The sequence below is a fragment of the Chionomys nivalis genome, chromosome 16 (genome assembly GCF_950005125.1).
Source record: "Chionomys nivalis chromosome 16, mChiNiv1.1, whole genome shotgun sequence".
Lineage (NCBI taxonomy): Eukaryota > Metazoa > Chordata > Mammalia > Rodentia > Cricetidae > Chionomys > Chionomys nivalis.
In genome coordinates, this window is record NC_080101.1 from 49860227 (window position 1) to 49883019 (window position 22793).

General features: G+C 44.1%; 1 protein-coding gene across 3 annotated transcripts in view; it reads left to right on the forward strand.

The window, feature by feature from the left end:
- Nucleotides 1-945: 945 nt before the first annotated feature.
- Sulf1 (sulfatase 1) overlaps nucleotides 946-22793 on the forward strand; it is a 168565-nt gene continuing 146717 nt past the window's right edge. For all 3 annotated transcript variants that reach the window (XM_057790626.1, XM_057790625.1, XM_057790628.1), the window contains exon 1: nucleotides 946-1194. The gene's annotated coding sequence lies outside the window, so the exon portion shown is untranslated. The remainder of the gene's footprint in view (nucleotides 1195-22793) is intronic.

Consider the following 22793-nt stretch of genomic DNA (forward strand, 5'->3'; position numbering starts at 1 on the left):
TTTTCGAAAGGATAAGATGTTTTTAAGTAATGAACTTATTTCTCAATATCCTTTTATAATCCTTTTCTGACTCAGGCTATCAATGCAATTATTTTTATAAAAACAGTTCATTCCATCTTTAAAAAAAACAAAAACTAAGAAGGATGTATTTAAACAATCCCAAACTGAAAACATTTTAAAGCAAAATTGTTAGTGAGGTGCTTGAGCTACGTGGATGTTATAAGCGCAATTAACTAAAAACCAATAAAAATAATCACTGGCAGAATGTAGGCTTCTAAGCACCAAGAGCTGCAATCTCGAGGTGTCTGTGGATGTAGGAAGTGATTAAAAGCCAACTTTATCTAGGAAAGCGTGTGCTGTTCTACAGAAGTAGGAACGAGATGACTTTCGGTGACCGTCTCTGGTTTAGCCTGCGAGACACGTGAAGAAGAAAGAAGTTTCGACTCAAAGCCGCGGTACCGCCCCCCCCCCGCCCCCCAGCCCTTCCAGGAATGTTGGAGGCAGCCGCCCCCGAATCAAAAGGAGGTAGGAGTTTAGATCTCAAAATGTAGATGTCACATTTCAGTGCAAACTACTCCCACATTCAGCACTTTATCAGCATGACAAGACGAATCTTTTATCTCCCGTGGGGTGATGGGGGGGGGGCTTGCTGAGGAGATTGTCCTCAATAGCTGGGCTGTAAAAGATTTTTAGTGTTCCTGGGCGTCCCACCGAGAGTCCCCTCCACCCCACCCCCATCCCCCCAGGAGCACAGAGACTTGTGAAAAGTAACGCACAACTGGTCACCAGAATAATTCATTCGCTCTACCTTCCCTACCGCACCTCCCACTCCTCCTTTTTGTGGCAGTCCTTTCTCTCCGAAAATCTCAGGTTACTTGACTGGGAGTTCTCAGACCTCCCGTCCCTGCCCAGCCCTCAGCCTCCAATCCGTAAGAGACGCTCAGCCCCAGCAATTGGATTGGGCAGCCTGTCTTGACACAGCTCTCTGCTGAGGGCTTGAGGACGTGTTTCAACAGATGGTTGGGGTTAGTGTGTGTCATCACATTCGAGTGGGGATTAAGAGAAGGAAGGCTGCCCTGCTGGAGCTGTGTGGTCTTCTCCAAGTGAGAGTTGCAGGCACATTCAAGGACTTGGCTTTGGGGAAGAAGAGGAGAAATTCATTTGCAGCGGGCGCAAGAAAAGCGGTATTTCCAGGTAAAGTAAAAGACACCCAAACAAACCAAATCTCTCTCTCTCTCTCTCTCTCTCTCTCTCTCTCTCTCTCTCTCTCTCTCTCTCTCTCTCTCTCTCTCTCTCCCTCTCTCCCTCTTTTCCTCTCCTTTCTCCTCTCCCCTCTCCCTCTTTCCTTCTCTCTCGCCGTAGTTTGGAATGTAATGCTAGCCCAGCACACTTGTCAAAGCCGGTGCTCGCCGTTCCATCAATGCTGCTATTGTACGGCTGACAGATAACAGTGCACATAGCTTGGCTGTCTTTGTAGCGCTAACGCTTCTCGAGCGTGGCTTTTGAAGGTGTAGCGGAGAAACTGTCTTTAGGAGCCCGGGTACCCATGAGATCCCCGGTACAGGCGCGGAGTAGTAGGTGCAAATTGCTCGCCAAGGATGGACAAGGCCAAGAAAGCGTTAGCTTTAGCTTTCTCCATTAAGAGTTCAGTACGTAAAGATTCTTTTAAAGGCTCTGTGACTGGCTTGCTGGCAGAGTCAGAAACGCTTTGTTAAGGATTTGTGCAAGGTAGATTGGGTCGATTTGTGATGGAGCAAGGGGGGGTTTTAATCATTTTTGGAGGCTGACTAAAGTCTGGGAACTCCTTGGGAAAAAAAAGAGCTGGCTACCCTCGGCGCAGCGTTTAGGTCGGCTCTGAAACAAAAATGCTTAGAGCTGGAAGAAAAGCCTAAAAGGGGAGGTAAAAGGAAATCGCTCTTTAACATAGCCCGGTTGCAGCTGCAGCGAGAGCAGATGGAGGTAATTCACTTGCAGATCTGTGTGTGAGTTTTACAAGTCAGGGGACACTCAAGTAGCGAGTCTGGGATGGATCATTAAAGCCACTGCATTTATAGGCTTTAAACGGTGTTAATTAAATGTAAATAGATGTTCAGCCTGGGTTATAAACAAATAAACAAGAAGGTTTTAATTACAAATTAGTCATTGGAAATTAATGGTCATCCGGGTGCCGAGCAACAGTAAGTGAGCTGTCATCTGATGTGTGGCTAACTGCTCTGCCAAAATCACCCACCAGGATTTAATTGAATGGAATATATAACAAGGGACATTAGACTCTACGTCTTCAGGCATTTAAGAAGGGCCTTTCAAATTGTGGCCTTATTTTTCGAGGGATGAAAATGGTATTTTTATTTTTCAAGTACTTGAGCAAGATGGGTCAGTCTGGGTTACTTCTTTTACTGAACTGAGAGGCTGACTTCTTTCTGAGGAACTGTGTACCAGAGCTCTGGGGGACCCTGCTCCTACAGGGAACTCCTTACCCTCTGAAGGTGAGAGGCTTCTGTACACAGCACTGCATCTGGACTGTTCCAAAGCAGGAGCTGTGTAGTAGGCAGAATCATAGGTTGAATGCCTGGGACTCTGTTTTGATTGCTCAGCGGCATCAAGTCTCTAACATTCTGCTTCAAGTTGCCTTCTTGTAGCCATAGAGCAGACTTTTGAAAAAAACGTATTTTTTTAAAAAGTTAAGACTAAAACAATATATCAGTATGGTGTTGTGATGTTGTTCAGAATGTCCTGCAGCCAAGGTTTGAACACCGTCAATGAAAAAAAAAAAAAACATTCTTCCATCAGGGTATCATCTGAGTCCCAATATTACATAACCGACGTGGAATAGGACTTAGTTCATAAGCTGAAGTCGCTTGGAATTCCATTCATTCCGTGTTGGTTTTGCTGAGGAACCGAGGTTTCAAAAAGTGAAAAAAGAAAGAGAGACTGATCTCTCCCATCAGGCAGCACGGGGCAGGTACGGAGCTAAGGGACCAGGCCATCTGGTACCGTTGTAGCGTTATTTTAGGACAGCATAAAGTCGTCTTGATGGGCTGAGTATTCTACCAATGGCACTGACAAGGGTCTGCTCACGAATGGAAGCCCCACAGGAACCTATGTCCCTTGTGCTGTGCTGGGTACTGGCCACAGAGTTGCCTGGTTAGGGCGTAGATAATACGGGAGATGCCCATTCTCCCGTCCAAAGAAGCACCCGTGCCAACAAGACCTTGAGTGTTGGGACACAGTAAATTTGCATCTTGAAGACACAAACTTGTGTTTTTGTCTTCCTAACAAAGCAGTGCAAAATAACTCAGTGAGCTGAAAGCAGTTACTCAGAAGACGGCGCCCACAGGGCAATCCCAGCTTCTTGTCAAAATCTCCATCTACCCCTTCCAGATGGCAAACATCGAGGCCTTATTTGTGGTAACTTCTGCAGACCTCAGTTTGACATTTGGTTTTCTCCTGGCAGCCTGTGCTCCCAACACACGAAGTTCCCGTCAGCGCTCTGACAGCTGTGGAAGAACACACGGGGGTCCCTCTTGGGGAGCCGAGTGGGGTTCTGTGTGCCCTGTGGCTGTGTCCTTCTATCCAGATTTAAATTAAGGTGACGTTTCTGAGAGATGACTGGAAAACTTGATCCACGAACGTTACCAAACTTATTTATGGCAGAGGGGATTACTGAGATGCGTTAATCAGGATCTTGACAGGATGCACGGCAGGTTGAGTGGGGAGCTTCATCAAGATACTAAAAGGGGTGTCTGTATTCTGTTTCCTTCTGGGGAACTTGAAGGACCACCAGACAGATTGTTGTAGCCATTTCCATTGTCACGGTGCAGCCAAGTGGCAAGTGCGACACTTTTCCTTCCCTAACTTCCTGTGCAGAGAGTAGCGTTTGGGATTCAGAACCTCTCTGTTCTTTCAGTCCACAAAACAGTATTTCTAGGACTGAGCTCTGCAGAATATCAGATCTCCCTAACCTTCTTTGCCATGTGAATCAGGCCACCTTATGGGTCCAGTCAGGACATCTGGCACTTTTTTTCTGCATGCAAAACTGTGCAGAGTGCAGAGGGGATGTAAGGGGATTTCAGTTTTATAAGCTGCTCTATATATTCGTATTTTTATCATTATTGGCATTGGGACAAAGAGGCTCATGTGTAAAATTAAGCATGAGTCCATATGATGAACACACCTTTATGTTAGCTCCATGGGAAAAAAAAATGAAAGAAGGTATTTTTGCAGGGAAAAAAAATTCCTGAAAATATGTTTCCTGTTTAAAAATATTTTCAATTCGCTCTCACTATGCTGGGGAGGAAGGGGAAAAGCCGGCGAACTCCCCCTCAGCCTCTTCCCTCCACCCCAATATTTTCCTCTCCCCTACAGTCAATCTGTCATCAAATCCTATGAGTCCTTCCTTTAAAATATCTTCACATCTGGCCAGCAGCTATTGCCCCAGTGCAACGGTTCCCTTCCACATGGGCTGTGGCAGCGGTCTCTCAACTGGTCCCCTTTGTCTCCGCTTGCCTCTGTTTATGACTGAACTGGAGACTGAAGCCAAGGCCTCATGCACATACAGCCACATACATGCTCTTCCACTGACCCACACCTGCCCATGCTGACCCACGCGTGTTTAGCCTCGGTTTTCCAGCCATATTCCCATCCTCTCCAGCTAAGTGACCAGGTTAGTGCCCCCACCTTCTAGGTCCGTCTGTCCTCGTGATTTATATTCTAGCTTGTGGAGTGGGAAGTGAGCTCATAACACATATGCTGTTTGTTTGGGGACCTAGGACTAGAACTCACGGTCTCAGTGCGCTAAGGAAGTGTTTTCCACAGATTCTCCCTGTATAAGCCTGTATTGAAAAAGGATCATTTCGCTCATCCTCGCCTGTTTACTCATCTTTCGGAGATTTAGCTTGATCTCTACAACCTCCCAAAGGCCCCCTACCTCTCACACTGATGGTGCCCTTCTCTGGATGCTGGTCCTCAGCTAGTGAGTTATGGATTGTGCCTAGTATAATTGTTTATTTCATATCCTGCTTTGTGGTTTGCTTATTTTACCTGCTGACTGCAGGTAAGATGACAGAGACTAGCCTGTTTTACATTCATCTCCACAGAGGCCATAAATAAATGTGTGTTCACTAACTCACAGAGATACTCAAACACTGAAGACACTTTCTAGTAATCCCCTTCAGAGTCATTAATCAACTCTTTTTTCTTTGTTTTGTTTTATTTTGTTTTGTTTTTCGAGATAGGGTCTCTCTGTGTAGTCCCGGCTGTCTTGGAACTCACTATGTAGACCAGGCTGGCCTCAAACTCAGAGCAATCCGCTTGCCTCTGCCTCCCAAGTGCTGGAATTAAAGGCATGTGCCACCCGCCTATTAAATCAACTATGTAATAGCTATTACCTGGCTAATAAATCAACTTTTTTGTGCTTCCTTCTCATCCATCCATAACTGAAAAGGAACAATGATGGAATTCAATTGGTTTTATTTTCCAAACCCTTTAGGGGAAGCACCACTTTTAGTTAAAACATGAGGCTATTGTTCCAAATCAAGATTGAGTGGTAGATGAAATTCCCATCTATTTCAACATTCCACAATGACTCTCATAGCAGTTACACCTATGATCTGCCCCTTTATCAGTTAAAATGTCAGTGATGGCCATAGCTCTGGGTAGCCCAAGACTGTATTCTAATCCAGAGAAGATTTTACTTTTTTATGTGGCCTTGAACAGAGGATTAAGCAGTGGTGACTTGAGTATCTCTAAGATGGATATAGGGGTACTTACCTTTGAGTGCTGTGAATAAAATACCCCATGTATGTATATCACTGCATGTCTAATAGTAAATAATAAATTAGGAACCATGGGAAGTGACAGGTGCATTCATGGATCTAGGTCTACAACGTAGGAATGAGCTCATCTTTGTCATGCCAATCATTCCTGCTATCTAGTCATGTGATCTACTCTTTTAGCATTTCCCAAAGCAGAGGAAGATAGACCAATGAGAGATGGAAAGAAGGGAGCAAGCAGTTTTGGCAATGATGGATTTGAAGCACCTGTGTTGATGGACCTGCATGGGCCATACTGAGAGCCATTGCACGCTGTTTACAGAACATGGTTCCGAGTTCAGCACTAAGGGAAAGAAAGAGCAAGGCTAGCCAAAGTCCTCCAAGATCCTTTCTCTTACCTCTGGCACACAGTCTAGGAAGAAAACAACGGGACTTAAGAGATGGCTTAGCAGTTAATATCACTGACTGCTACTTCCGACTCTCTGGGTTCAATTTCCAGTACGTACGTGGTGGCTCCCACTAACTAGAGCTCCATTTTCAGGGAATCCAATGCTCTATTCTGGCTTCCTCAGGCATCAGGCAAGTAGTGATACACACACAGGCAGACAACACACACACACACACACACACCAAACAAGACCAAACAAACAAGCAGTTAAGGTCAGGCCCCCCAGAAATAATTGGTTCAGAAAGACAGCATCTAGGCAGCACAAGGGATCATTACCTGAAAAACAAATTTAGCAGAAAGCCAAGTACAATCAGCCGGTTCCCAAACTCTGTAACTACCAGGAAACGTGGGCTCTTCCATTGGTACCTTTTCCCGGAAGTGCAACTAACCAAGAAATTCTCTCACATATGCTTTGTAGCCCATTTAACAAAATGCACTCATGGGCTCTGGTCATTTAACTGGTTCCCAGGAGCCCGGAAAGGTCAAACAGCTTTCTTTCCCCTCTGAGCACCTATGCTGCCACTCCAGTGGGCCAGGAACTGGGAAAAAACTAGAAACACCACCGCTACCCCAGCCCCAAGAGGCTGTGCGCCTGTGGACCCCGGTCCCCTGAAGACCTGTCTACAGAGTATGGAAAAGAACAGCCACGTAACTGCTTGACTCTGGCTTCTGCTGTAGCAGGACAACCTGCTGTTCTCCTTCGCCTTAAACTATGTGACTCCTGTATTCCCAGGTAATAATGTACTAACGTTTTACTAGTTTATAGAAGGCAACGCTCTGTTTTCAAAGTTAAAACCTTGTCTGGTTTGACTTGGTCTTGACAAGATCTTACTGTGTAGCCAAGGCTGCCCTAAAACCCACACCCTTCCTGCCTCAGCCTTCTAGATTCTGAGATCACATGTTCCTACAGACTTGCTGTGGCACACCTGCCTCAATATCTTTTCTTGTGCTCTGCTTTTTCTTTGTTTGCTTGTTTTTGCGACACAGGTACAAATGTAGGAAGCAATTTATGTTTCTAAACTGTGAATCTAAGGGACGAAGAGACACACCTCTGTCAACTGCAGCGGCTGAGGTTGGCTCAGACATTGTGCTTACGGGTGGGATGTCTTCATTGTCAGTCTGGAAACTCATGTTGTCCAAACTCCAACACAAGGTGAAGAGTTAGAATCAGCAATCATCCGGGAACTGCCAAGAGCCAAGTGGCTCCGATTGAAATAAAGAAAGCTCTCCTGGGGAAGCTCAGTGGAGAAGGGCATTTGCCACACAAGCCTAGCAACCCGAGTTCAATCTGAGTGTGAGTCGTAAGATAGAGACCTAAGCTCGTTATTTCGTATAATTCGAGGGCTGTAGAGATGATGCAGTGGTTAAGAGCCCTTCCTTCTCTTACGGAGAAGACCTGGGTCCAGTTCCCAGCACTCAGATAGCAGTTCACAGCTGTCTACAATTCCAATTCCAAGGGAGTTGATGCCCCCTTCTGGCATCAATGAGTACTGCATGTATGAACTAATAGAATCCCTCATATATACATAAATAAAAATAATATATATCTTTTTACAAGTATATAGTTTGAAGTTTCTGTTCCTAAGACATTGACTGGAGCTAGTCACCATAAATCACAAATAAATAAAAGAGAGAAATTAGCCTGGGTATTTTTCTCTACCTATATATGCTTTTTCTTTTTCTTTATTCCTCCTGTTTTAAGATTTACCCCATTTTCAGGTTGCCATGGGGTCAATCTTCACCTGATTTACAAATTGAAATTGTGAGACACTGGTCCTGTGCTTGCGATTAGTCGATCCAGTGGTGTTTTATGACTCTTCATCTGTGTAGAGCTTTCACTTTAGAGAGTACAGAATGTTTCAAGAACTCGGGGAAATCTTTAATTTCCTTGATGAAACAATTCTGGCACCACCCAGTCTATATGTCTACCCATTTGGATAGAGCAATAATAGTGGACACCTCAAAAGCAAAGTGGAGTCCGGATGAAAGTTTGCTGGGTCTCGACTCCTGTGGATAGAATGTTCTAGCTCAAGCAGCGTAGCTTGCTATGGTTAGTACTGTCCTAAGGGGCAAGCTACAACAGGATCACACGGGGCAGTGATTCCCAATACAATGGTTATTGTAGGGAGTGTGTACTCACTGGTGATACTTTCCAAATATGAGCCTGTGCATCTTCAAAATTCCTATCACAAATATGGCCCAGCACCCATTCACCTGTCTAGAACCTAACAAGCTCCCTAAATAGACTTCCTGCCCACATAAAGCCTTCTCCTTAGCCTTCACCTGCCGGGAAGCAATCATCGAGCGAGGAGAGAGAACGTCCTGGTGGACAGATGGGCTTGGCAGCACCCAGAGATGTGGGGAAGTTCAGCTTCTAGCTCTTATCTTACAGGAAGCACAACCCAGAAGGAGAGGCCCCCACAAATCCTGTTCCACACTTCCCTCATGAGAACTTCGTGCTGGTAAAAGCAAAGAAGGTGTTTTGAACACGACAGATAGTAAAATCCTAAGATATATAATATTTTCTGCTTGGCACACCTCAGGCTTCCCATGAAATATCATTTTTTTTCTCTGTATCTTGGTGTTTAATAAAGGGATTTGGGAGTGAGCTCAGCATGGAACAGAGCAGAATCTACTTCCTAGCAGTGGGATCCATGTTCTAAGAAAGACTCATGATGAGCATCCTAAGTAGAACCAGAGCCCAAAAGGAATTTGGGTAAGAAAGCAAATCTTGGCCGCGAAACTCTTGTGTACACGTTTGTATCTTTGTGGACAAAAGTAACCCGAATGCCATAGGGCACCCTGTTTGCCCTGAAGGGATATCTAGACTAGCTGTGTGGGGAAGCAGACACACACACACACTCCATAGTATGGCACGGAGTTTTGGAGAAAGTATCCGTTAATAGTTCCAATTAAATAAAAGGGATGCCAACAGAGGCTCTGTTGGAGGAGTTAGAACCTGAGATTGGCTGAATATGGTCCAAGGTCCCTGTGCAGATGCGTCAGTGTATGATTCAACCCGAGGACTTCTGAGCTGCTGTGTTTGGGGGCAATTTTCTTAGCTTCCCTTTTGCTCAGTTTCCTTGTCTTTAAAATTGTGAAATGATCATCACGGACGGTGCTGCACTGCTGGTGCAGGAGGATCTGCAATGGCTGCTCCCTCCGTGCCGTGTGGGAAGAATGGTGTTGCCAACACTTGCCTTTCAGTCCTAGTGCACATTTGCTTGTGTTGGGAGCAAATTTCCTTGTCAAAAAGAAGGGGAAGGAAAAGAAAAGGAGCCATAGAGAAAGGACAAGAGCAAAGAGAAGAGGGGGGTTGTGGCTGGCCCGTGCCGCCACTCTGCGCTCATCTACAGTGTGTCAAGTCCTGTGTAAGCCAAGACTGTCTCACACATCAGTTAGAGAGGTTGGTGTGGGAGATAAAGCAAAGCCTTAAATAGTAGAGGGGGGTCACGTGAGATGACTCAGTAGGCAAAGGGATTTACTGTGCGGGCCTGGTAACCTGAGTTCCATCCCTGGATCCTACGAGATGGATGGAGAGAGCTACTCAGAACGCTTGTCCTCACCTTCTCTGGAGTGCTGTGCACATGTGTGCACATGCAAGCACACACACACACACTCATAAGGAGGCAGGGTTGTGGTAGTGGAGGGGAGGTAGCCTAACGGTTAGGAGCACTTGCTGCTCTTCCAGGGCCTGGGGTTGGGTCCCCAGCACTCACATGGTGGTTCATAACTATCTGTAACTCCACATCTAGCAGAGCTATGCCTCTTCTGTTCTCTGCAGGTACCAGGCACAAACATGGTACACAGACATACATGCAGGTGAAACTCCTATAGCATACAAAACAATTAAAAATAAAGAAGAAAGGAGAGGGAGAGAGAAAAGTTGACAACAATGAAGCTCTCGAAACTAAGTATCGTCTTGAAGAGGTCTATTGTTATCCACAGTAACTGTGAGGCAGAATGCGTGAAGGGACATTATTAAAGAAGTCACAGGAGAGTCTCGCTTGGTGGCCTGTTCTTATAATCCCTGCACACACAGGAACCAGACGCAAGAGGATGGCAAGTTCATGCTCAGCTGGGGCAGCTCAGCAAAATCCATCTCCAAACAAAATTAAATTAAAAGTAAGTAAAATAATAACCAAACGGCAAAGATGACACTGAGTTATGGAGGCCAGGCCACAAGGATGGTGACTCCACGTAAGGAAGCAGCAGTGCTGGAGTGGAGTGTCATTGTGCAGCCCAGTGATTCTCAGAGGGACAGAGGTCAATGTGCAGCCGTTTGTTTCATTCCAATCACATTCGGAATAACTTTGTAATGCAAATAGGGGTGGAATCTGTGAACATAAGGCTAGAGAGATGACTCAGTAACTGTGCACTGTGCACAAGTGTGCACATGCATGCACATAGACACACACACACACCATACTTGCTTCTCTTGCAAAGGACCCAGATTCACTTCCCAGCACCTACATGACAGCTTACAACTGTCTGCAGCTCCAGGATCCAGGGGAATCCAGTGCCCTCATCTGGCAACCTTGGGCACTGCAGACAAAACACTCATACATACAAACATAAATAAATATTTAAAATATGTGAATGCAAATGCTTAATAATAGAGTTCAAAAAGATAAACCTCAATTCTGGTTGCTGATTTACATGAGACAGGAACACAGCCTGTGCTTACAGAACCAAGACATTTCTTTTTTGATTAAAAAGAATCTTAGATTAGAAAGAAGAGAGGCAAGAAGGAGAAAAGGTGGAGGGTGACAGGACGGGGAGAAAGAGGAGAGGGTGATGAGGGTGGGAGTGAAAAGGTGCTTATTGGTTGGCCAGATAAAATTCCGGTATTCCTAAGTTTGGGGAAATAATGAATTTTCAAGTCAGAACACCAAACTTCTTCTACAAAACACTCATCATTCTCTTCTTTCAACTAAGATAATGCCGGTGGAAAGGGATGCAAAATTTAAAGAGAGTCCAGAGGCACAAAGAGATGAAATATTTAAGTTGCTTCTGCTCATAAACCTTCAGGTTTCACCACGGAAGAGCTTGATTGATAGCCTCTCGCAGGATGCATAAATGACATGTTTTACAAATGATATACAGCCTCACAGATGCCTTCCCTCCCTACGAAACAAATAATTCTTTCAAAAGTGTTAATTGGTGCATGGTACTTGTACAAATCCGTGGAGTCAAGTGTGACATTTGACACTTGCGTACAGTATGCAATAATCAAATCAAGATAATTAGCATACAACCCAGTTCTAAAGTTAAAGATTTGGGGAAAGCTTCCAGGCTGGACTAGAAGCTGCTGTGTAGCTAAGACCGACCCTTGAATTCCTTACTCTCCTGGCTCTGCTTCCTCGGAGCTCTTATTTCCTCTGTTTATTCCTTTTGTTTCAACCCTGTAATTGCCTCTTAAAAACAGAAGAACCATTCCTTAGTCAGGAACCAACCTAGTGCAGTCGAGGGACTCCAGGCCTAGCCACTGTTTTCTTTAAAGAGAACAACTGTGTTAATCATTTCATACTCTTGCATTGTACCTTGGGCACTGTGACCAAAGGAACATAGAGCTTGAACCAACATGATCTGCAATTGAAATACGTTTTCTTTTTTAAAAAAAAACAACACTTTATTTTTAATTATGTGTATATGTATATATGTATATGCTCCTACAAACATACTTGTGTTTGCAGGTGCTCATGGAGGCCAGAGGAGGGCACCAGAGTCCCTGGAGGAAGAGTTATGGGTGACTGTGAGCCGTTTGCAGGTGGTTATGAGCCATATGCTATGTCCTCTGCAAGAGCAGTAATGTGTTCTTAACTGCTGAGCCATCTCTCCAGTCCCTGAAATGCATTTTCCTGTTTGTGAAAATGTGTGGAAATAGCAACAACCACGAAGACCTGACAGCGTTTTGATTCCTCAGAAGGGACTTGGGTTCCAGTCAAGTTTTTAATGAAGCCTTTGGCCTGGGTTATGTTACTCTATTGAGTGCTCTGAACCCAATACTTTGTTCCCCTTGGGAGAAATGTCAGCCAGAGTCTCAGCGCCTATCTATTTCTCAGAGCCGCTGGGCATGAGGGCATAATTGACATGAGCCAGTTTATATTTGAATGCCATTAATGGCTGGCAACCAAACTGATGAGACATTCAGCACTAGGGTGGAAGACCTGAAATGTAAGTGCCGAAGTCGGGTCAATAACTATCACATGCAGCAGGCACACAGGCCTGGGCTGCACACCCTCACACTTCCTCCAACACCCACTTAGCTCAATGGGCAGAGATCCTTGAAGGAAGGCTGTGATGAGGTTATGAACAGGATCTACCAGTCTGGAGAACTTGTATGGAAACAGGTTCTTCCATAACTCAGGGTGACTTCAACCTCACTGTACCTCCAAGGATGACCTTGAACTTTAGACCCCCTTGCTTCCATCCCAGAAGTGCTGGGATTGTAGGTGTGCACAGCCTCACCCAATTCTCTGAATGGTTTAATTTCAAATTCCAATTCTGAATTGTAATCCTGCAGATTGAGCATCAGGACCTGTCTATTAGGGTTACAAAGGCTTCTTGAATTGGAGAAGTTCATAGTTCTTAATAAAAGAAAAATAAGTAACAAAGAAGGGGGAAAATAATACCTATGCAGTGAAAAAACATTCTGTCATAGACTCACTGGCACAAAAATAAGGACAGAAAATGAAACAGAACAAGAAAGAAGGAAGGAAGGAAGGAAGGAAGGAAGGAAGGAAGGAAGGAAAGAAAGAAAGAAAGAAAGAAAGAAAGAAAGAAAGAAAGAAAGAAAGAAAGAAAGAAAGGAAAGAAAGAAAGCTTTCATGTTGGGCTACAAGATAGGTCAGGTTTAAGTGTTTGCCCAATATAAAGTTCAACCCACAGAAACCACCCCCCAGAAAGAAAGAAGTCAAATGGGGTGGCAGCATGTGCTTATAAAGCCGAGAAGTGGAGACAGCTGTATCCTTGGGGCTCCCTGGCTGGATAAACTTGCCCCTCCTACTTGGTGAGCTCCAGGCCAATGAGAGACTCTATGTCAAAAAACAAGGTGGATGGTGTCTGAGGAATGACATTCAAGACTGTAATGTGGCCTTCACATGCGTTTGCAGACCTTTGAATGCACACACACACACACACACACACACACACACACACAGAGAGAGAGAGAGAGAGAGAGGAGAGAGAGAGAGAAAACATGAGAAAAAAACTCGTTTTTAGCAACTGTTACTCTGATTAGCCATTTTGCCCCAAGAATATCTCTTAATCTACCAGTCCAATTCAGTCTACAACTAAGTCCGGTACAGAAGCATAGAGCTGTAGTATTTCTGAACCCTGCGCTGCCTCTTTGGTTTCATGTGGATTATATTTCACACTGAGCAAATAATAAACTAAAAAGCACATTTTGATGTTTCCTTAATAACTGTTCAGGACTCGGATGGAAACGAGAACGATGTCCTAAAAAATGGGAGTAGTTCCTGCCAGGAAAAGGAGGGGGCGGAGCAATGGTAAACAGCAGGAATGCTGGGAACCCTGAACCTGGATCCCAGCACCGGGCTGCCGCCCACAGCTTGAGCAGTAGCAAGCTGATTATTCTTCAGTAAAATGTTGGGTTTTCGCCTTTATTTTACCATTCCCTTCATGTAGATCGCATTGCCCTCCTCTTGTGAGCAGGTATAGTGGGAGGCAGAGGCTGCAAGACTACTTTGAAAGTTCAAGGCTGCCAGGTCTACACAGGAAGTTCCAGACCAGATAAGGCTCTCTCATGCAAACTGAGATTTCTTTGCAACTTTAGCAGCGTTAGGATGACTGTAATAGCCCGTTATGTTTCTAAATTAAATTCTGGCATTGCTCTGATCCCCAGCAATCTTACAGACCTTTGGTGAATGGATCTTCCCTTGGAACTAGTCTTGCCCTTCGTCCACTCTAACGCAGTTACTTCGCAGCAATTTTTACAGCTCCCGTCTATGGACGCCCACACGCTCTTCACATCGCCCTCCCATCTGGCCCCTCTCTCCATACACTTTTGACACCAACGACCACTCCCCTCCCTTCATGGATGTTTCCTCTCTGGACTAAACTGATCTCAGGCATCCTGAATTTGCACCTTACCTCTGTCGTAAACCACGTGCTCACACTGCATTCTGGACCGGGCCTGGCTCCCATTAAGGTTCCACATGCCAAAGCTCACCCATCTTGGATTGAAGGGAAAGATTCCAGCCCCATTACCTCAACGGAACTTTCTTTCTCAAACTCTTCCAGGCATTAATAGTTTCCTTTTCTGTGTGATCTCTTTCCACGTAAAACTTTGCCATCATCTTAGCCCTTGGTTATGTACGAATTTGCATACATTGTCATTCCTCGGAGATTATGCTTCCCCATCCTTGGGTTATTAGCCTCACTAAGGCAGAAGTTGAGGTTTTAGTCCCGTGTCCGTCAAACATGACTTGAATATCACATATCCTCACATGCTACAGACCCTCATTACAGCCACAGTGGTCAAAGATGACAGGGCTAGAAGTTATACTTTGGTCACTGAGAATTTCAAGACACTAATCAGCCACAAATCCACCGCTCCCTCAGGCACCTTCTGATAAAGTGGATGACACCGTCGCAGTCACCGACTGTCTGGCTCGAATGTTTTTCCGTCTTCTGCCCACATCACACTCTGGGGCTGCATTGGAGCCAACTGGCATCCAGTCAGAAGCGGATTCAGAGAGACAATAAGCCAACTCTGATCCGAATCTTTCTTGATTAGATGTGAAATGCTATAGCTGGGTGTCAGTCACATGCCAACCACTTGGAACTCTACGCTAGCAATTAATTTCTCTTGAGAGGTGAACTGAGGAGATGGTGACAATTATGGTTTTGAGGACCTGTAAAATTAGAGCCAGACCAGACTGCTAGGGAAGGAGACCCATCTACTACCTGCTCAGTATGGGTGGAAATACCCATAGACTCCCAGATAGGAAGACCCATCTACTGTCTGCTGTTCAGCACAGTAGAAATACCCATAGACTCCCAGATAAGGCGACCCATCTACTGTCTGCTGCTCAGTATGGTGGAAATACCATAGACTCTAGGGAGAGTCAGTCTCTCTTTGTCTCTCTGTGACAATGGAGTTTGATTAATAAATTTATTTGCCTAGGAATCTTTGTAGGGCAATTAGCAAGCCACGTGAGAAGATATGATTGCCATATTCTGTCAAAGATAGTGAACCCTGTGTGCTGATGCATCTCAACTATCTTAAAATTGGGTGTTCTGGGAAGTTAGGGTAATATAGAAAGTTAGAAATGTGTGTGCCTTGGAGAACATCTAAGGAGCTTTAACAGCTGAAGAAAGATAAGGTGAATCTGTGGAGAGAACTGCGGAAAACCACAGAATTCTTTTGTTTGTTTGTTTCTTTGGTTGGTTGCTTGCTTGCTTGGTTGCTTGGTTGGTTGGTTTAGTTTGCTTTGCTTTGCTTTCAAGACAGCATTTCTCTGGGTAGCCCTAGCTGTCCTGGAACTTGCTCTGTAGACCAGGCTGACCTTAAAGTCAGAGATCCACCTGCCTCTGCCTCCTAAGTGCTGGGATTGGATGTGTGCTCCATCCTTCCTTCCTTCTTGTGATGAGGTCAAACCCAGAGCCTTGCCTGCTAGGTAGGCATTCTGTCACTGAGTTGTATCCCTAGCTCACAGAGACAGTTTCTGCCTGGGGGAATTATACAACCCAGATCTTATTTCCAAGTTCAAACAGAAACTGACTGGCGAGGTGGCTCTGAGAGAGGAACCGACACCATTTCACAACCAGTTGCCACTCCATTTCCAGCGGGACCAGACGCCCTCTTTTGGCCTGCGTGGGTACTGCAGGTCACACAGTTGTTTACACACAAAGAACAAAATAAATGAAACTTTTATTAAAAATCCAAACCTCTGGATTACCAATAGGACTCATGTGAGTTCACATTTAGTCTCAAATTAAGACAAAAGGGCATGAACTTTATTTCTTCCTCAATCACGGATTCGATGAATTATGAACACTGCAAAGAATTATGGAGCTGGGGACATCTCTTTTTGGGGTGTGTTTCTGGTGAAAAATCCATTCCAAAACAAATAACCTGCACTATTACTATTGAGAACCATTACACTAAAGATCTTTGCTTTTCTGTTGATTTGTTTTGTGGGGGGTGTGTGTGTTTGTGGGGTTGTTTGGGAGACAGGCTGGCTATGTATCCCAGGTTAGGCTCAAACATATGAGACTGCTTCTGCCTCTGCCCCTTCCTAGTACTCAGATAACAGGAGGATGTCACCATTCTCTTTATAACGACATTCTTTTTTATAAATTCCCACAATGTGCTGCTCATCCCTCCTTCTTTAATGTCCTCATTGAGCTCCATCATGGAAACTTAGCAGCACTTGGGAAAGCAGAGATGTACTGCTCTGAAAGACAAAGTTCTGAAAGGACCATATCCCTGGCTCTGAGCACCGACTGGGTGGAGGAGCAGTTAGTGTAAGAACTCAAAACTCTTTGGTGGGCCTGGTCCCCACCACCCCATGGCTCCCATTACAAGGACCTCCAATACCAAAGTGACTGAGTTCGTCTCTACTCCGAGAACTCATGACTTCCGACTCCTACTGTCCTGCTCTTGTATTTAGAAGTTATTCAAAATATAGCATACTTTGTCATTAGTGAACAAACTTACTGAATGCAAGCAGCTGAACTGTCGCTCAGTGATCAAATGTCACTAGGAAAAGAACATTTGAACGATTTCAATGAAGCTTTTCCAAAAGAAACTGAAAAACTAAATTCACTGTGTTGCAATAAACTGCAGGAGTGTAGCTACAATGGTGCATCCATATAGGTTATGATTAAAACTGATCTCTTTGCAAAGGAAACAAAATTAATCTCTGTTAGTTTACAAATGGATGTCATACTCCTTATTTTACTTTTTTTTTTCATTTTGCACCATAAGAAAACAACTTAAATCTGAAATAAAAAGATTTCTTGACGAGGAGCAAGTGTGGTTTTTTTTTTCCTTTTGAAAGTTGTCCATATATATATATATATATATATATATATATATATATATTCCATATTTCCTCTTTGTAGTTATATATATCTAATGGAAACCATTATGATTTTCAGAGCAGTGAAGGAACTATGTCATAGGGAAAAAAGTGGTTTTGTTGGTATATGTGGGCTATTGGTCATGTTTTAATTCACTGGAAAATGTGATGGCAAGTCTGGCTAAAATTATACAATCAGCCCAAGTTTGGCTTTACCAAGGTTCCAGCTTCTGATGGGTGAATTTTGTTGGGAATGCAAAGGCGATATAGCAGAATAATGACCCATTCTGTGTAGATGCTGTACGCTACAGTGAGTGCTAGGAGACAATTCTCTGCAGCCGTGCCTTCTGTCTGCACCGGAGCTGTGCTCACTCCATCTCTAAGAAAGCTCGGTCTTCTCTACATGTGCTTCACGGCCACAGTGAGGGGCACCGCTGTCGTCCCTGACGGTGAGCAACAGAAGAAGCACATTGCGGTGTTGCTATGCTCCTTGAAGCTCTCTTGCCCTGCCAACTTGGTTCTGTACTTTCTACTATCTTACCTTAAATATGCTCACTTACCACCACCCCCAAACACACATGAAGCAGCAAACTGCTAAAATGAAAGACTGAACCTAAAAAGACCTCTAGAAGAATAACTCAAAATGATGAGCAATACAGTGAAGGCTTCTTTCTCTTGTTCTCCCACCAGTCATCGGCTTGTACAGAGGGGGGACTTCTTGCCTGTATTTACTACAAGTTGGGAGCCCTCTGAATAAAATTTGATTTTTTTCCCTGTAGTTTATAAAATGAACGCTTTTAGTTTTTTAAAATTACATTTATTCATTTATTGAGAAGGAGGCATGCCACAGCACGCATGTGGAGGTTGGAAGATGACTTTTGGGAGTTGAGCTCACTCCTGCCACCATGTAGACTCTGGGGACCAAACTCAAGTTATCAGGCTTGGTGGCCCGTGTTTCTATCCACGGTGTCATCTCACTGACCCCAAACATACATTTTAAAATGTCATATGACAGCTGACACTTAAGACTTTGTAAAGCATGTTTAAATATTGTATTTGGCTTAGAGAATCTTATAGAGAATGTTATATAATTAAATACCTGTGCCCATTTAAAAAAAATTGGAAACTAAGTCACATTTGTAGGTAATACACACGAACATACTAATATCTAGCCAACAAGGCCATGATCTCTAAAGATTATTCTCAATATTTTTAAAGACAAGGACCATAGTTTCTCTTTTTCTTATGTTTCTATCCCTTTCAATCTACACATGCACACTCACAGGGATGGGGCGTACATGCACACACATATACATAGACATACACACGCGCGTGCACACACACACACAGAGTTCCTGCCCTGACAAACCGATTCGTGATTAATGATTGATTTCACAATGCTCTGAAGGCGTACCCACACAACTATTCTGGTTTTGATTTTCAGTGTAGTACTCAATGAATTACCTAAAACAGCTATTTATTGTAAAATTGACGTTCCTTGGGTGTTTTCGCCCAACTGTAGACTGATGTCAGTGTTCTGAGTATGTTAGGCGTGTCTAAGCAATGATGTCTGATAGGTTATGTGGATTAGATGCATCTTTGATTGGTGTTTCTAGTTCTCAGCATCCCGAGGGGCCGGCAACCCCATCAGTTAACCCACAGTTGAGAGGTGCATGTACGTGACTTTGGTCTTTATAAAGCAAGCCAGTTAGGACAGCTTATCAACTGCAGATTAATCTAAGCAACTGATTTCTACTTGTCTTATAATTTTCCATTACGTTTGTGACTCCTTTCAGCTCTGCAGGTTTTAGTAAAGAAATGAAAACACAGAGAGTGAAGTCATTGCACACACAGTAGAGCTGGTGAGCAGTAGAAGAAGGAGCTAAGATCTGGATCTGTTTCTCTACACTTTCTCTAAACTATTTTCATAAACTGAAGAGTTAGCTTGTACTTAAATCTTTGACAACCCAGGGTCACACTGTCTACCAACCAGTCACCAGTACTTAGTACTTAGGTCGAGGACAATTCATCATTTAATTTTTTATTTATTTTTTTTTTTGAGATGTGAATCTCATTATGTTGCCCAGGATAAGCCTTGACTCAGACTTGAACAATCCTGCCTGTACCTCTGGATCAACTGAAACTACAGATACACCATTGTGTATCAAAAGTTACTGTTTTTACATAGCACACCACCGTTGCAAATCATCTCTGTGGGCCCTTTTTAAATTTGATCTTCACGATGGCTTAAGATGAAGACTAGATGGAATGAGTTTCACTGCATGCATTTTATGGATTAAGAAATATAAGGAGTGGGCTACGTAAGTTTCTTGCCCATAGCCAGAACCTGACAAGGTTTAGATAAAGACCGATTTCCTGACATTTATAATCAGAACTCTCTCTAGTAGATTTTTTTTTTTTATTTAGCTATGATGGGGGAAATTTGGTACTCAGAACTGACCCTGGAGCCGTGTGCATTCTTTAAGCAGGTATTCTACTGCTGAGCTACATGCAGTCATCCAGAATACTCTGCTAATATCCCAGGCCTTCTAAAGGGTTGGGGATATATGTAAGTCCATTTATCTGCCAAGTGTGTGCAAGGTCCTGGTTCAATTCCCTATGCCTTTCACCAAATACCCATATCTGAAAAGTCTAGAATTATGCTGCTTTTGTTAATACAAAGAAAACATTCACTTAGAAAACAACCAAACAACCAAGAACAATGTCTACATTTTATATATACTAAGTTGAGATTTATGAAATACAAACTCATACATTATGTAATATTTTGTATTCTTATGTAAACCACACTGAAATATTAATATTGAGCTATATAGTACCATGATGTGTAGAGATGACTTCCAGTGTATTTGGGAGAAGGGATACATTTTCTCTCTCTCTCACCTTCTCTCTCTTTTGTTTCTCCTCATCTTCTGTATAAGGAGCTGAATTCTGGAGTTTGAACCCCTTCGGCAACGCTCTAGACTTAGATACACCAAAGGAGGAGTCATCCCAAGACACTAGATACTATATCCCTACCATTGCCTGAATATTCCTACCCTTCCCTTTGTGCATTTATTTATTAAAATTGCTATTGCGTTTATTTATTTGTCCGTGAGGTGTATGAAGTCAGAGGACAACTTTCAGGAGTTAAGTTTTTCCTTCACATGGGTCCCAGGCACTGAGCTCAGGTTATCAGGCTTAGCAACAAGTGCCTTTACCCCCCGAGCCAGCTCACTGAATAGTGTGTGCGCACGCATGTGTGTGAGTTTATTTTTGCTGTGCTGAGGATTGACCCCAGGATTCACTCAACCCTGAGCAAGAGCTTTACCCAAATGTCATTCTCGCTCCTTCCTTTTCCTTTTAAACCTAGTTGAGAGTTTAACCCATTTCTTTTCCTTATATTTGTTAATTTTTTTAACCCTCCAAAATTCTTTTTTAAGAACATGGTGCATAAGGACATATATTTGTTTTAGAAGGCAGATTGAAGAATCATATCTCAATCCACAGCAGTCCCTGGCACACTCCAAACGTTCAGTAATTGCTTGTTTAACGAATGGGCGATGTTTAGAGTTCTCTATTAAAAAGCTTTTAAGACATTATGGTCTAAATACTTAAACACAAGACCTAAAAATTAAGTTGGCTCAAGGCACCAACCCTTAGCTTTACTGCAAAGCACAGTTTTAAAGCCAGGAAAAGAAAGAAAGAGAGAACGAATTTCACTTTTAAACGATTAAGTCAGCCTTTGGGAGGCTGAACTGCCCTCGTGATAATCTGACAGGTGTGGCCTTTGACTGACTACTTTGTTTAGACTGTTTAGTGCCTGCTTGTCTCTGTGACAAAAGGAAAGGGGACAAAAAGCCCCACACGCTGCTGGTTAGAGCTCATGATTTCTTCCTTCTTTTTGCTCTAACCAGTTCAGAAAGAATCCAGGGGCACAGCCATCTCTAGGAGACACAGGCACTTTCCCAGGTGCTCCTCATGACCATCCATGTGACTCAGGAAGAGACTAGTCAGAGGCAAGATGTATGTTAAAAACAGAGGGTGACAAACATCTCTCCCATCCAGCTCCCTTCCCCCCACTTCTTCCTTTAAAACTAAACAAAACAAAGAAAAACAGGGTCTCACTATACAGCTCAGGCTGGTCGGGAATTTGCTGTGTAGACTAAGCTATCTTGAAATCACTCAGATCTGCCTGCCTCTGCCTCCTGGATGCCGCAATCCCCACTTACTTCTGCAAAATCACCTTTGCATTAGTCCAGGGATTCCTGGACAGCACACAGACACCTTAGTGCGCAACCGGACTTCACCGCAACATGAGGGAATTGTGGGTAAAATCTGCATCCATTGGAGTCAGACAACCTCACTCAGGTCCCTCGGCTCGGCCTGGCGTAAAGCCTTAAAGGACTGCTTGCAGAAGTCTACCCCTCATCACATCTTTGCCTGCCTGCCTGTCCCCCTCCCAGGCTCAAGCCTTAGCCCCAGCATTCAGCTCCAGACAAGGTGCTCCTGCAGGTTCTGCATACCGAGGCTTTTTTCTCACTGCATCTCACTGATACATCCTGATCAGTATCTCTCAGTGTGCAGCCGCTGCAATGGGCTGGCATCAGGGTCCAGTCCTCCTGTCTCCTCTTCAGCCTCCATCTAGTCTCTTCTTGCCACTCCTTCAAATACCTGCTCATTGGTGCGCCTGGCACTGCATTTGCAATCTGTGCCTCTGCTTGCTTGCACAAAGACCAGGTGACAAGCCTAACTCATTTTATACGAAATGTCTTCTCCCTTCTGTGTTAGTCAGCCCTCCCCCAATGCACCATTTCTGAAATTCTAACACCAGAATGTTGAATTGGGAGCTCAGGAGATGATAGTTCAGTCAGGAAAGGACTTGAGGCCTTGACCCCTAGCCCCAGAACCCATATAAATGTAGGTGTGTTTTTAATCCTAGGGCTGGGGTGGCAGCGACAAGTGGGTCTGGAAGTTAGATGCCAGGATGACTGGCCGGGTCAGTAACAGATGCTTATCTCTTCCAATCAAGGTGGAAGGGATCTGAAGTGTGTCGGAGAAAGCTGACCTCTGGTATCTTCATGCATGTACACACACATACATGTGCACCTGTGCACACATGTGTGCGAGCACACACACATATAAACACACACAAAACTTTTCATTTCTTAGACCATCAAAGCACTTGGTCCCTTGATGGTCCCCTGGTCTAAAGTCACAGTAACATGTAGGTAATTGTCTAACTCCATCTTTTTAACGAGGTTTTTACCATTTCCTTTTATTTATAACACAGCTGTGGTGGGGTGGGGTACTGAGTAGCAGGCAGGGCTTGGTTCCTGCTGGGCCAGTGCCCCGTCACAGAGCTATACCACTGACCCATGCCTTTCTGTTTTTATGTTTAAACATGTAAACCCAGACCGCTGAAGGAACCCCTCTCGGGATGCCTGTCTGTTCCCTAGAAGTGCTATTGCACCAGCGCCTTCAGGACGCTCAGACTCTACTCTTCTCTTTAAACAGTAAATT